This window comes from Canis aureus, chromosome 2, assembly GCF_053574225.1.
Source record: "Canis aureus isolate CA01 chromosome 2, VMU_Caureus_v.1.0, whole genome shotgun sequence".
In the NCBI taxonomy this organism is placed as follows: Eukaryota; Metazoa; Chordata; class Mammalia; order Carnivora; family Canidae; genus Canis; species Canis aureus.
Genome location: NC_135612.1, coordinates 51,765,632 through 51,781,856, shown reverse-complemented (window position 1 = coordinate 51,781,856; position 16,225 = coordinate 51,765,632).

Below are 16,225 nucleotides of genomic sequence, written 5' to 3'. Positions count from 1 at the left end.
TTATGATTCCCCAGGGATCCAAAAAACCTGGCTGAACCCCAGCTGAATCCTGTTCCAACCTGACACTCTTGCTGGGAGGTCTGCAGCAAACACAACCATGGCCCCAAACTGGGCTGTTACTGTCCACACAGCTGATGCTGCCCTAGCTACTGTATAGTGTTGGGGAAATAGTTCAGCCTGGGCTTCAAAAGCTGGCAGTTATTTACTTTCTGTGAAACCATGCAACTTAATTTGTCTGAGTCTCAGTTACTTCACCTGTGAAATGGGGAAAAAATAGTACTTGCCATGAGTTTTGTTTTGCTTTGTTTTGTTTTGAGAGAGAAAGAGAGAGCAAGAGTGGGAGTATGAGCAAGGATGGGAGAGCGGTAGAGGGAGAGGGAGAATCTTTAAGCAAACTAAACCTCAAGCTGAGGCCAGGCTTGATCTCACAACCCTGAGATCATGACCTAAATCAAAGTCAAGAGTCAGATGCTTACCCGACTAGGTGCAGGCACCCCTTGCCACGAGAATTTATGGAGCCTCCATTATGTGCCATTTATTGTCTCTTGTACATTATCACATTCAAGGTCACCATAACCCTACCTACCCTACCCTCCTTTCTTTCTCCTTGGTTGAAGTATGATTCTTCTATTCTGATGTCTGATAAAAGCTGAAGTTTATTGTGCTTTTTGGTTACTGTGTTTTGATTATCTAACTGCCCTCACAAAGACTACCTAGCAAAGCCTGGTTACTTTCTCTAGCTGCTCTTGTACCCAGTTTCAAGTTCCTCCAGCTTTTCACCAGCTTTTCACCAGCCATGTTGTAGAGCTACTAGCATGCCTCACAACCAAGATCCATAGGGTGCAGATCACAGAGGTTCTTGTGTGCTGAGCTGAGGAGACTAGATGTTACCCAGTAAACAGTGACCATCATGTGTCATGTTTTGAGGGATGGTGGATCATTTAGGAAGGGTGACTTACATGGTGGAATGGAGGTCCCCTCAAGAGGTACACTTGTAATTAGCAGAGTTGCTTCCTTGCTGCCCTAGCTTATAGCATGGGGTGAGGACAAATTTGTGTACCCCCAGTGAGTTGCCAAATGGGAGCCAATAAGTTAATTAAATAAGAGTATTAGTATGAATCAAAATGTGCTCATGAACAGCTGCTCTATGATATGCTAGGACAGAAATTATAATTCTGTGCTGCTGGCAAGATATGCCGGTACTTGATAAACTTAATAAAACACTGGAGTCTATTGATGTTGCTGTACCATTAAGCACAAGACTCCCCAGAACATAGGCAGTGGATAAAAATAACTGTTCATGCCTGAGACTAAGAGAGAACAACCAGGGGTCATTCAGTGGCGTGGTAGACACATTCCACTCCAACACATTGACGTAAACCTATGTGGATGGCTTACTTCCAAGGGTCAAAGGGTCCCCCTACGTTATTCAAGTACTGCATGGGGAGGGGAGCCAGACCTATTGCTGCATTTTTAAAAAGCCAACTCCTTTTTGGGAAAGCTCATGAAACTCTCATGATCCTGGATGTATTGGAAGGCAACTGGAGCTTGGGATGGTAGAGGACTCACCTAAGTTAGCGTCTTAAGCAAGATGGAAAACTGAAGCCCTTTGTTGAATGCAGTTTATTCTTTCTTTAAATGTTGTGTTTGGGGATCCCTGGGTGGCGCAGCGGTTTAGCGCCTGCCTTTGGACCAGGGCGCGATCCTGGAGACCCAGGATCGAATCCCACGTCAGGCTCCCGGCATGGAGCCTGCTTCTCCCTCTGCCTATGTCTCTGCCTCTCTCTCTCTCTCTCTGTGTGACTATCATAAAAAAAAAAAAATTATAAATGTTGTGTTTGGAAAACTTTCAAGCCTACCTAAAGGCAGAGGGATTCATGTAGTGAAACTTCATGTGCCCAGCAACAAATATTAGAATTTTATCAGTACTTTTTTTTCCCCTGGACTAATTTGAGCAAATACTAAAGACCCAACACTGTGGTCCACAAATATTTCAGGGGTCAAAGTACTTTAGGGCACAAAGTGCCCTGATAGGACACTCCTTCAGTAAAAGGGAAAATGAAGTGCTGTCCATAGGTTTTCATTTAATATGCTTACATCTTATTTTTAAAATGAACTTATGATTTCTTTTTGTTTTGTTTTGTTTTTGTTTTTGTTTTGTTTTTTTTTTATGATTTCTTTTAATTGAACTTTAACAGCATAATTCAACACACACTGGATTTCTACCATGCCAGTAACTGTGTGTAATTAGGAAATAAATATCAACAATTTACTTCCCCTGCCCTCAACTCTACAGGTATAAGCTAAGAAGATAAATGGGTGAAGTTTGGAGAACTATCTTTCAAGCCCAACAGAACCCGCTGGTTGTGTGACTACTATCATTTAGCTTCCTCTGATCTAAAATGAGGCTATGAATCAGTTATCTACTGTGGTAATAGTGCATAAGACCCAACACTTGGGCTTAAAACAATAAACATTTATCTGCTCATGTGAATGTAGTTCAGAAATTTAGGTTTAGACTTGGTTACACCCTTCTGTTCTTTTCTGGGTTTGTTTACACACCTGGGGGTTACTGGCTGTGGAGTTATCTAGGACACCTTCAAGCTAGGGTCACTGTGATGAGTCAGCTGTTCCACTTGCATCTCAGGTCCATGTCAGAGAAGACATGGAATGAACAGAAATACAAAAGTCCTTTTCCAAGTCTCTTCTTGTATCTCATTTGTTAACATCCCATAGCTAGTTGCATGTGGGACCCTCTGCATCAAGGAGCCAGCAGTGAGGTGATGCCCTATGGGAATAGAATGCTGCAAAGCTACAGGGCAAGAGGTGCTGTGGATTCAGGGAAAGATAAGGAAAGAGGCTTATTCATGTAGTCAGCATATCACAGGACCTATTACATGGGGTCAGCATGGGGGTTACATGAAACAGTGTTTGCTAAGATTTAACATAGCATTTGGCATATTATAAGTTCTCCCTAGATGTCACCTATCAGCTATTATTGTTATAATTATTGTCCTATTATTATTGTTAACATTTCCAGGTAATAATAAAGGGAAAACAAAGTATGACAGGAACATGGAATATGGAAAGACTTGTTCTAATGTGGAATGAGGAGGAAGATGGCTGAGGGAAATAACAGAATTAGACACTGAGAAATGGGACAACAACAAAAACAAACACACACATGCAATACAGAAATTTCCTCCAAAGTCCACACATTCTGTTAGGTTGGACTTGACAAGCATCTGACTCCCTGAATAACTTGAAGCATTCCAAGAAGCTTCCCAACTTCTCAGTATCACTTCCATTGGCCCATAACCTCATTTAAAATTCCTCCTGGGAGAATCATTCTTCTGGGTAAGACAATATCATCACCCAAAGGACATGGGGCCCCACCATGATGCCTCTACACCTATTATGGTTCTTAGTAGCAGTAATGGGAAGCCTAGTCCTTTGCGGGAGGAGCCAGGCCAGTGGGAAGAGGGTTGGTGATGTGAGATGCTGCCCTCCTTGGTCAGGCTCTGAAAGCAGCTTCCATAGAATGACTCCTATGGTGTAGGCACTGAGGGGTTAGTCCTGTGTAGGAGGATGATGAAGGAGAAAGAATGAGAAGTTTCTGGCAAAATAACTATCCTAGACTGATTTTCTCTAGAAACAGATCCTGAGATTTGAGTGGCTTGTTTAGTATGCGATCCCTGGAAACATTGAGAGGAGAAGTGAGGCAAGATGCTGAAGGGTTGTTTATGAACAGGATATTGCAGTGAGCTAGTGGGGCTCAGTCCTCTTCAGGGGGGAGCATAGGGTATGTACCAGACCTGTCCCACCCACATATGGAGGAAGCAGGGGGCATTTCCAGCTCTCATCCATCTGCGGTGCTGGGCTGTTCCCGTGGGCATCAGCTCCCTGGCACTTGCATCTTGCCCCTCACACAATCCAAGCATGTTCCAGTGGGAGGGTGCCGAAGGAGTGACGAGTGTGCACAGGATGACACTTTTGAGTCAGTCTGGGAACCACGCGTGTGAAGGGGATATGAATGAGGCACCAACCACAAGTTCATCCGTGACTCCAGATGGGATTTCAGTGTTGCTGTAAAGCAGCCCTCCTCATGGGCTGGTCTTTCTCTCCTGCACCATTTCCCATAAGGTATATTTATATTCCAGAGATATGAAATATGGTGTGGGGGAACTGTGTAGATCTCCCCTCTCCTTATGCTTTTCAAAGTGGATGCTAAACACTTCCTGTCATCTGGTGCAGTGAAGGAGGGAGGGGGATGTGAGCCAAGGCAGGAGGAGGTGTGAACATGACAGTAAACTATAAGGGCTTATTATTTCCCCCAATGCTGAAGTTTTTGATGATGACTGAAAGGCATAACTAGGTGTGAAGAGTAAGCGGAAACTGTTAAAAAATAATCAGTCCTCTTTAAACAGACTCACGTTCTTGTGATCTCCATTTTTATTGGTTTTAGATTTACTCAACAACATACATCATTAGAAGTATATAAAGTGGATCAATCTATTTATTTGCAAAATATTTAGAGATAGCAGTTTGTGTGCAGGAGGGGAGGGGAGCTAAGACAAGGAGACACGTGAGCTTTTTCCAGTGAGATTCTCTCAGCTGTAATCAAATATATCCACTTGAAAAAAAACAAGCAAGAAAAAAAAATCTTACAGAGATGACTGTATATTAAAACAAGGGAATTGTTTGCAGGGGCAAAGTAGGGATACAGCATAAATCATCATGAAACATACGAGGGATGTTAAGAACAGACTAAAAGTAGTCTCTTTGTCATCTATTTTCCGCTGTGTTCTCTTCCCTTTGTCCCAGCTGGGTGCTGTCTTCCTAGTGAAAGAAGAGAGAAGGTCCTCAATGTAAACACAAGCTGAGGGGCAGTGAGGCAGACAAATGACGGAGAATTATTACCTCAGCCATTCATAGTCTGTAATTTTTGCAACAGATGTTAATTTATTGGATCGTTATCAATAGTCCTGGGCAGACAGTAAGATTTCTATTTTGTGAATGAGGCAGCTGAAGCTCAGATGGGTTATGTGACTAGTTCAAATCACACAGCTAGACAAAGGTAGGGAACTAGGGAAGGGCTCAGGCAGGATTTATGGCATTATGTCTAGAAGTCATGGATGTAGATCTATCCCCCTCCTCCCACTCCTGGGGACTTACAGCCTGATATCTTAAGGTGACCATTCACTGATTAATTCTATCCTCATATGATAAGAAAACAACACAAAACAAAGAGTGATTCTTTTCCCCATGGAATTTCTGACACCTAGCTCATGATAGCTACCTGGTGGCTAGCCAGAGTCCATGGGCAAGACAATCCATCTGAAGTGCTAATCCTACAGGGTGTGATGGAGTAATATTGATCAATTCAATTTCTTATCCTGTTTCATAATGTGATCCATCACTCTGTTCCAGAGTAGAAAAAGCAAGTTCAGACAACTGACTGGCTCTTGGGTGAGAGGAGTAAAGGGAATCAGGGTGGTAGGGGCTCTGAAGTCCTGAAAACAGGCAAAATGATTAGTCAGTCTATCCATTGATAGTGGTAACCCAACTGCCAAGCTGGGATTTTTTGGAAGGTTTATGAAGTCTGGGGAGGGAGACAGAGAGACATAAGTAAGTCAGGGTTCTACTCTCTTCAAAGAGAAGTTACAGCATGAGACAGGTTAGTGAACCAGTGACTCTAAATTGAGTTGCATTGGGGTAGGGTCTTGAGATTCTGGACTTGGGTGAAGTAATAAGGTAGTGATGGGGAGGTGACAGATTTACCACTTGGGGAACAATGCCAAGTCCAATAATTAGCCATAGAATGCCATGATTTAGGGTCAATATTCCATAAGGAAAACCTGGGCCACAATAGTAAATAGAAGCAATGGGGTGGGGGTTGTAGGTGGGGATGAAGCCAGAGAGAGAGAGTTTGGATGAATTGGATAAATTGTCCCATTGAAGTTACAACCCTGGGCCCTGGTTGAATTTGAGTATGGCACAAGCGGGTTGGCGTGGTTGACAGCAGAAGACTAGGTTACTTAGAGATTCTCTCTCACCTCAAGCATTGTCCAGTAAGATGTGCTTGACCCATACGACCACATGGTGCGCTGCATTATCCCCATTTTACAGATGGTGCTCAATGCAATGACCATTACACCTCCTGGCATTAATGAAAATAGTAGATAGTATTTGAATAAATGACCAATACAATTAAGGAATGTATATACTATGGTAATAGAAGAGAACAGATTTGGCTTTTAATAGGTGATCTAAGACACGGGCAGAATAGACTTCTTGAGCACCTAAAATATATGGGGTAGGAGCGCTTAGGTGGCTCATTTGGTTGAGGTCTGATTCTTGGTTTTGTCTCAGGTCATGATCTCAGCATCGTGAGATCCAGCCCCTAACTGGGCTCTGGGCTGGGCAGAAAGCTTGCTTAAGATTCTCTCTCTCCCTTTGCTGCCCACCCCCAATATTATGTATTTCCACAAATATCACATCACCCAATACTTGAAAAACCCTTGCATCATAGGTATTATCATTGGTATCATTCAGATAGGGAATCTGAGGCTTCTTTTTTCAAGAGTTGTTCCCAAGTTTACATCCTGGGAACTGTGAGTAATGACCGTAATTCTGCCTCCTGGTCCCAAGGTCTCCAGAGCAGACTGCTTCTTCTGTGTGAGATGAGGTTCCTGAGTCTGGAGCACTGGCCCACCTTGGTGAGATGCAGAAAGAACCCTGATTATGAAAAATAATGAACAGAATAGAGGTCTTATGTTTTACCCTAATTTTTATGTTTATTTACATTGTCTTAGAGTCTGGTGAAAGCCATTCTTCTTTTATAAATTAAGTCTTTCAAAAACAATGTTCCTCATAATTCTTGGGTTAATCAATAACTTGAAAACTAACCCTTCTCTTTCTTTCTATCAGTGTCTGGGCCTCCGATCCAAAGGGGCTGGGCTGGATTTTCTCAAGGGATGGCAAAACCTTGTCACTCCTTTGCTGTTTTACTCATGACCATATAATAATGGATGAAAATTGGTTTGGTTTCTAATAAGCTATAGAAGATGTGAAACACAGTCCAAACAGAGAAACGCTGCCTGTTCAGAGATATTACTGTCATTGGTTACTATAATAATAGTAAATAAACTAATAATAATTGCTAAAATAGATACTAAAATACTAAATACTATATATATTCTAACACTAAAACACTGAATACTAAGTATATACTAAATAATATTCAACAGTAAATGATAAAATATTACTAAAATAATACAAATAATGGCTTAGTTTATATGAGCTCATATAAATTATAATTTCACCTATGATATATCATTTTGATCTGCTCTGTTGGATACAGGTAGGGCCAAGACACTTTGTAAAAAAATTTCTAAAGCAATTAGGCTGATTTTTATAGTAGGTTAATATAATGTATAATAGAAAGAGTAAGAGCCCTTAACGATTAATCCATTCTAGATATTTTTCAAATTATATACAGGAAATTAAATGCAATCGACAAACATACCTTGGGGATCACATTAGGTGCTGATGGGGAAAATAAAGACAAACGAGTCAGAGCCCCAGCCTATGAGGGGTTTCTGTCTTCTGGGAGAGATGATTCTTAAGTTTTCAGAAAGAAGAATGATTGTGAATGATTTGAGTGATAGTTCAAGGCTGCTCTGGATGAGATGTTTCCGGGAACTCACCCAAGTGCCTGCCTGGATAATATGGACTCTTCCTAACAAGCCGGGTCCCATGTTCTCCAGGTAGATACTATAGAATGTCTTCCTTTTGCTGGAGTCCCACAGGCTCAAGTTGAAGTCCATTTAATCACTTACTGATGGGATGGTCTGGGACAATTTGCTCACCTCTCCAAGCCTCAGTGGCTTGTTCATTAACAGGCACGCAACTGGAACCAAGGAAGCAGGCCACATCCAGTACAGCTGGAATTCCCCATGCTGGGATCCTGTGCCTCAGGCTCCACTCATAGAGGGAAGCCACAGGTAAGCAGGCTAAGGTGAGGAAAACTTCAGACATCATATGAAGACATTCAGAGCAGTTACTGGGCTAGAATATTATACTTGAGTTTCTGTTTTCTGAAACCCAAGAAGATTCCAGGGGAGCAGAGGGAGGTAATGAAAGTGCATAGATGGTTTATGCACATGACTTCTTGTAGGTGTCTATTCACCTGAGGGGAAGGGGTCATGCAGGAGATGGTGACAGGCAGGCATCTGGGGGCAGGGCTCCTGGGGTACCCCTGGCTTACTCTCTAGCTGAGGTTCCCTGACTGGTGTCTGAGCTTTCAGCCAAGAGTGTAGGCAGAGGCCAAGGATGAAGTGCTCTGGATTATGGAAGCAAAGGGCCATGAGTGCCACTGCTCACTCAGGGATCTGCTAACTCTGCCCAACATGACTGACAAAACCCAAGCTTCTTCATTCAGAGCCAAAGGCCGCACAGCTCTGGTATCTTGAGGGCTCCAGGGAGAGGTGACAGTTTTGGGTGGACATTGACCCTGACATGCAGATCAGGCCTCATGATGCCTTGGGGAGCAGCGATCCTGCTAGTGGAACTGGACTGCTTTGCAGGTACAAAGTGGGAGCTGGACACATCTCAGGTCAATGGGGGAGGGCTTTCCAGGGAACAGAGGGCTGATAGATGAGGTTTCTTATAATTATGGTTCTACAAGTAGATGATATTATTATGATCCTACAAGTAGATGATAATGTGAGCAAAGTCAGATCACTAGACCTCAGTAGGACAAGTAAGGGCCCAGGCAGGCCCTGACACTCTCTTCTCCAGTTCCCATCCCTAGCACACACACACACACACACACAGAGGCATATGCATTTTGTTGATCTACAGGCCTGGATTCATGAGAAAAGGTGGAAACCACATGCTGGATTCCCAGGTCCCATGATGTAAGCCGGCCATGGTCGCCAGGTGCTGCAAACAACAATATCCTCAGTTCCAGGAAGGAAAAAAAAAATCACTGGACTATATTTGTTTTGAAAATGTTTAGTAGCCTCAAACAGGTCAAGGGAGGTGAATGTTACTTTAAAAGTGATGAAAAGCAGCAATTTCTTCCTTTCCTTTTATTTAATTTTTGGAGTGTATTTCTTTTTTTGAGGGGGGTAAAAATAATACATGCCTATCATAAATAATTGAAAAGCACAGAAATTACAGAATTAAATAAAGAAAACATCATCCTAGATCCCAGAAAATGCCATCTTAATGCAGTCTTTTGTGGGAGTATAAAATTCTATGTAAAATTTTACATAAATGATGTCATACTGTTGTGTCCTGCCCCCCCCCACCAGTATGAAAGAATATTTTTCCATGTCATAACTAGAAATCCACATCACTTTTAATGGAAGCTTATTATCCCATTTTATATATACATAATGTCATTTATTTTCCAATCATATTCTTATGAAACAGTTAGCCTTAGAAAATTTTCAGAATTACAAACAAAGATGAGATGAACATCCGTGGACAAACTTCTTTGGATCTTGTTTGATTTTTTTAAAATTATTTTTTAAGATTTTATTTATTTATTCATGAAAATACTCAGAGAGGAGAGAGAGAGAGGCAGAGACACAGGCAGAGGGAGAAGCAGGCTCCATGCAGGGAGCCTGACGTGGGACTCGATCCCGGGTCTCTAGGATCACGCCCTTGGCTGAAGGCGGCGCTAAACTGCTGAGTCACCTGGGCTGCCCTTGTTTGATTGTTTTATTATGCTATAGTCCTAGAAGTAATACTGCTGCATCACAGGGCATGTATATTATCCGGGCCTTGGCACATGGCAGTGGTTTCAATCTGTGCACAGAGCTTCTGAAGGGGGGGCCTGGCTGCCACCAGAGGGAACAGAAGCAGGAGGGCATGAAAAGGCAAAACCCCAGGTCCTCTACCTCCTCTCCACCCCAGAGAAGCTCCAATTTTATCAGTTTTACAGATTGGACTCCATGTAGGATATTGTTTGAAATTTTTTCTTGGACTAATCATATATTTATAAAGTTTGAAAATGACAGTATATAAAGTTAGAAAACCTTACCAATGATTGCAACTTGGTGACACAAATATGTCGTGTGCTTGTTTCAACCTCTGTGTCCTTGAACTGGTTACGTTGTTGGTTTTCCAGTGACTCAGGGAAATTATTATCTTAATTATCATAATAATGATAATGATTTTCACTGAGGTAGGAGGCCCAATTTAGACTAATTTTTATCAAGAGGTGAGAAATGCCTAAAAGAGAAGGACTAGGGGAGTTTCTGAGAATAAGACTGGGAATTTCAAGATCTCCAGCCAACTGATAACAACTTTTTTTTTTTTTTTTAGATTTGGGAATTTTTTATTTTTATTTTTTTATTTTTATTTATTTATTTTTTATTGGTGTTCAATTTACCAACATACAGAATAACCCTCAATGCCCATCACCCAATCACTCCCACCCCCCGCCCTCCTCCCCTTCTACCACCCCTAGTTAACTTGCTCCTATAAGAAGGGTTGAGGTAATAAAGGTAAAGGGTAATCACTGCTCTTGCTTCCATCTCTCCCTCCTTGTGTATTATACCTTGTCCTATTTCCATATAAGCAAATGCACAAATGCACACACACCCACAAACAGAAAGTCATGTCCATTTTTCAGGGAAAATGGTCAACAGTGTTGAGGGTCTTTTTTTTTTTTTTTAAAGATTTTATTTATTTATTCATGAAAGACAGAGAGGCAGAGACAGGCAGAGGGAAAATCAGACTCCCCATGGGGAGCCAGATGCGGGACTCGATCCCAGGACCCTGGGATCATGACCTATGTCCAAGACAGACACTCAACCACTGAGCTACCCAGGTGCCTCCCATGTTGAGGATGTCCCACTACCTCAGCATTAGAGAATGCCAGGGCATTTCCAGGATGAAGCCAGAGCTTTCAGCCAGCACTGACTAGGAACCTGGGGTGGATCACCTATGTTCCTAGCCTTCGGAGAAGGAAAGGCTTTCAGGTCTTTAGTCAAAGTGAGGATACAAGAGTTCTGCCCCTAACTAGTCAATTTTCCTAATGAGCTATTAGAAGCTGTTTTTGTGCTGAACACTCTGTCCTCATTATAACTGTGCTTCCCAGAAGCAAAGCTCTCTCTGCCTATTGTAATGAGCAGAAAGCCGGAGTGAAACACAGTTTTAATGAGTTACAGCATGGATGTAAAGCAGAACAAGTTGCATCTGAGAAGAGACCACCTCAAAGTTGGCTGGGGCCAGTGGGGAATTTACAGCACCCGAGTGAACCACACGGAGGTGACTTCTCTCTTTGGCCAGACTGGAAGAAACTGGGTGGGCTTCATAGTAAATGACACGGAGACTGCAGGTGTTAGGAAGGAAGACCTTGGAGGCCTTCTTAGGGCAAATGAAGGAGAATTTATTGTGATCTTGAGAAATAGAAATATTAAACAGTTCCAAGTCATAGATATAGCAACATTTATGTTACTTTACGATGTACCATATTGGCACCAGCACCAGAACATGCCGGGAGTGCTGGTGAGCAGAGTGGAGAAGGGAAGGGCTCATTAGCTATATTAATTCGTGGATTGTTGTTGGGGAAGGTCATCAAGATGTGACCACCCGTTGACCTGTAAGCTGGCCCTGGGCACTCTCAGGTGCCTTACTCCCTCCCCTGTCCTTGGAATGTCGGTTCTGTTTGCCTTTCCTGCTCCCAGAGGTGATTCCCAGAACCTGGCCTTGAGATGGTGATGTGGGGCTGAGAACACTGCCAGTTACCTTTAACTGAACCCAGTTAAGGCCTCTTCATCAACTTTAAGATGTGATCGGCAGGTGCGGGGATCCACTCATCCTGCTGCCGCTGGAGACAAGACTTGTGAGTAAATTCCCTTTGCATATTAAACCTGCCACCTTCCAGCCTGAGGTGGCTGCCTCTTTCTTCGGGAATCGGTTTCAGAGTATAACCAGGAAGCTCCTGATGGGGAACCAACAACTGTCTATGTAGAAAGGAATGGAAAAACGTTAATAATTCAGATTAAACTTAAAAGCGTGTCACACATCCACATGCAGAAGAATGAAACTAGACCACTCTCTTGCACCATACACAAAGATAAACTCAAAATGGATGAAAGATCTAAATGTGAGACAAGATTCCATCAAAATCCTAGAGAACACAGGCAACACCCTTTTTGAACTTGGCCACAGTAATTTCTTGCAAGATACATCCACGAAGGCAAAAGAAAAAAAAGCAAAAATGAACTATTGGGACTTCATCAAGATAAGAAGCTTTTGCACAGCAAAGGATACAGTCAACAAAACTCAAAGACAACCTACAGAATGGGAGAAGATATTTGCATATGACCTATCAGATAAAGGGCTAGTTTCCAAGATCTATAAAGAACTTAATTAAACTCAACACCAAAGAAACAAGCAATCCAATCATGAAATGGGCAAAAGACATGAACAGAAATCTCACAGAGGAAGACATAGACATGGCCAACATGCACATAAGAAAATGCTCTGTATCACTTGCCATCAGGGAAATACAAATCAAAACCACAATGAGATACCACCTCATACCAGTGAGAATGGGGAAAATTAACAAGGCAGGAAACTACAAATGTTGCAGAGGATGCGGAGAAAAGGGAACCCTCCTGCACTGTTGGTGGGAATGTGAACTGGTGCAGCCACTCTGGAAAACTGTGTGGAGGTTCCTCAAACAGTTAAAAATAGACCTGCCCTACGACCCAGCAATTGCACTGCTGGGGATTTACCCCAAAGATGCAGATGCAATGAATCGCCAGGACACCTGCACCCCGATGTTTCTAGCAGCAATGTCCACAATGGCCAAACTGTGGAAGGAGCCTCGGTGTCCATCGAAAGATGAATGGATAAAGAAGATGTGGTTTATGTATACAATGGAGTATTACTCACCATTAGAAATGACAAATACCCACCATTTGCTTCAACGTGGATGGAACTGGAGGGTATTATGCTGAGTGAAGTAAGTCAATCGGAGAAGGACAAACATTCTATGTTCTCATTCATTTGGGGAATATAAATAATAGTGAAAGGGAATAGAAGGGAAGGGAGAAGAAATGGGTAGGAAATATCAGAAAGGGAGACAGAACATAAAGACTCTTAACTCTGGGAAACGAACTAGGGGTGGTGGAAGGGGAGGAGAGTGGGGGGTGGGGGTAACTGGGTGACGGGCACTGAGGGGGGCACTTGATGGGCTGAGCACTGGGTGTTATTCTGTATGTTGGCAAATTGAACACCAATAAAAAATAAATTTATTATTTAAAAAAAGTGTGTCACATTTGAGCCATTATTTTGTGAACAGAGCACAAAAAAATGTATGGAAATACTGTGTGAAAACTATTACCAATTCAGCTAAGAATTCAATCATGTCATTGATGAATGGGTGAAGTTCCCATGAATGTCTTTGTTGTTTTCATTTTTATCTTACTCATTGATTATAAACGAAAAATATCTACCAACATTCACATTGGAACTACACTCATTTATCAATTGAAACCATAGGTTGGTTATAGATATGACAGTTTGGAAAAAATCATGACAAACATTCTGTAAGAATCCATTGGCTCTGTAGAAATTTCAGTGAGGGGGTGCCTGGGTGGCTCAGTCAGTTAAGCATCTGCCTTGGGCTCAGGCCCTCATCTCAGGGTCCTGGGATTGAGCCCTGTGTTGGGCTCACTGCTCAGTGGGGTGTCTGCTTCTTCCTCTCCCTCTGCCTCTTCCCCCCACTTATGTGCATGCACTCTGTCTCTCTCAAATAAATAAAATCTTTTTTAAATATTTATTTATTTATTTATTTATTTAAAATTTATTTTTTATTGGTGTTCAATTTGACAACATATAGAATAACACCCAGTGCTCATCCCATCAAGTGCCCCCCTCAGTACCTGTCACCCAGTCACCCCCACCCCCCACCCACCTCCCCTTCCACCACCCCTAGTTTGTTTCCCAGAGTTAGGAGTCTTCCATGTTCTGTCTCCCTTTCTGATATTTCCCACTCACTTTTCTCCTTTCCCCTTTATTCCCTTTCACTATTTTTTATATTCCCCAAATGAATGAGACCATATAATGTTTGTCCTTCTCCGATTGACTTTAAATAAATAAAATCTTAAAAAGAATTTAAAAAAGAAATTTCAACAAAGAGTAGTGTGTAATATATTCTTTGCAAAAGTATATGCTATACATCTTTTATATCAGCAAAATTGATAATAAATGCATAAGATGTACATGCATACACAGTAAAATATCTCATATATACATCATAATTTTTTTTTGCCATGTGGTTATTAAACTTTTACTAGAACATCACTGAAGAGACCACTCCTTCTCCACCGTCCTGTGACCCCTGAGCATCTCAACATATGGAATGGAGGACTGAGGGTTTTGGACTCAGGTTGGAATATGGGTGCTGGGTCTGGCTGCTGTGTGATGTTAGGTAATCACTCGGATTGGTTTTTAGTTTACTGATCTGTCAAAAGGAGACATACCTTGGAGGGCTATGGTAAAAGCAGTTGAGACCAAATGTTGCATTAGCACAGGGCCTGGGAGGTAGCTGGTATTATCAATTTATTACTATGATTATAATTGTGATTATTTGTGAGCTAAAGTATTGCAGATCCAGTTCAGTTCTGGACATGCTAAAAGATGTCCAATGTGTGGGGAGAAGAGAGACACGACGACACAAGCCTTTGAAAGGCTGCTCTCCAATATCACCAGTGAGTAGTTGGCAATTCAACCTGACATGAGGAGCAGGAAGCAGGTTAATGAACATTTATCATTTGCCAAGTTCTTTGATATACAATGTCTCATTTTGCTTCATGACAATTTCCTAAAGGAAGGTGAAAATCTTATTTTCTGATGAGGACTGAAATAGTATTTTCTTTCCCATATATTCTAGAACTTTGCCATCCTTCTATCAAGAGGTAGAGGCCAATTCCCCTCCCCTTGAATCTGAGCAGGCTTGCGGTTAGCTTATAGCCAGCAAAACACATCAGAAGTGGCAGACCATGACTTACAAGGTGATATAGCTTCTGTCTTATTAATAAGGATGCTCACCTTTGGAACCCTGGATCACCATGTAAGAAGTCCAACTATCCGGTCCATAATGCCATATGGAACCCACACTTCCTGGAGGGCTATCTTGGTATGCTGGTACCAAATTTCAAGTCCTCCCAATTCAGACTCCAGACATGTAAGTGAAGGAGACTTTACGTGATTTCAGGCCGCTGCTGTCAAGTCCCTCCCAGTCTTAGATCCTCCCAGGTGAGGTCCCAGACATCCATGGGCAGAGACAAGCTCTTCCACTGTGTCGTTTCCAAATTACTGACCTTCAAAATCTGTGAGCATAATCAAACGGTTGTTTTATGTCATTAGGTTTGAGGTATTTGTTACACAGCAACAATTATTAGATTCAAAGTTATTCTCATACACATTTTGCAGACGGGAAAATTGAAGCTAAGAGAGGATAATTATCTTTTATTTTTTGGATAATTATCTTTTATAGTCACACAGCTGGTCATTGACAAATTGAGATTCACACTCAGGGCTTCTTAACTGGAAATTCCATGCACTTTATACCATTCTGCACTGCATGCTCACTGTGGGGTTGAGAACTGCTGCTCTGATAACTAGACGCATCCCAGTGGGGCAGGGTGGAGTGTGGAGGAGAAGGTAAGAGCTAGCCATTGTAGAGAATCTGAGGGCGGTGGGGCTCTTGTTATTAACAGTTGCCTGGAATGCACAGGGGAACTGACCATTCAGAGAGTGGGGAGGGAAGGGGGAAAGGCACTGGGTTCAGACTGAAAGCAATTCTCTTTCCTCTTAACAAAAACAGAACCACACCAAATCCTGTTTCTGGCATTTTGGGGTTTGCAGCTGCTTCTTTTGTGAATACAACATATTTCCACCTGGGGATTGAACTGGTGAATATATATGACCACATCTTTTGGGGTTCTAATTATATGAGGTCTGGATATCAGACAACATAAAGACTTGCAACCTGTCACCAGCCCCTCCTCTGTGTCAGGAGATGGCACACAGCTGGGTCTCCCTCTGAGGGTCTCTGAGGCTCACGGAGGGAGCAGCGAGGCTCCAATCCAGGTAATAGACACTGTGAGGCAGCTACCTAATTTTTTTAATGAGCTATTCCATCGTGTTGTTTATTTACTTATCCATCTCAGTCCTACTAGATTCAGTTCCT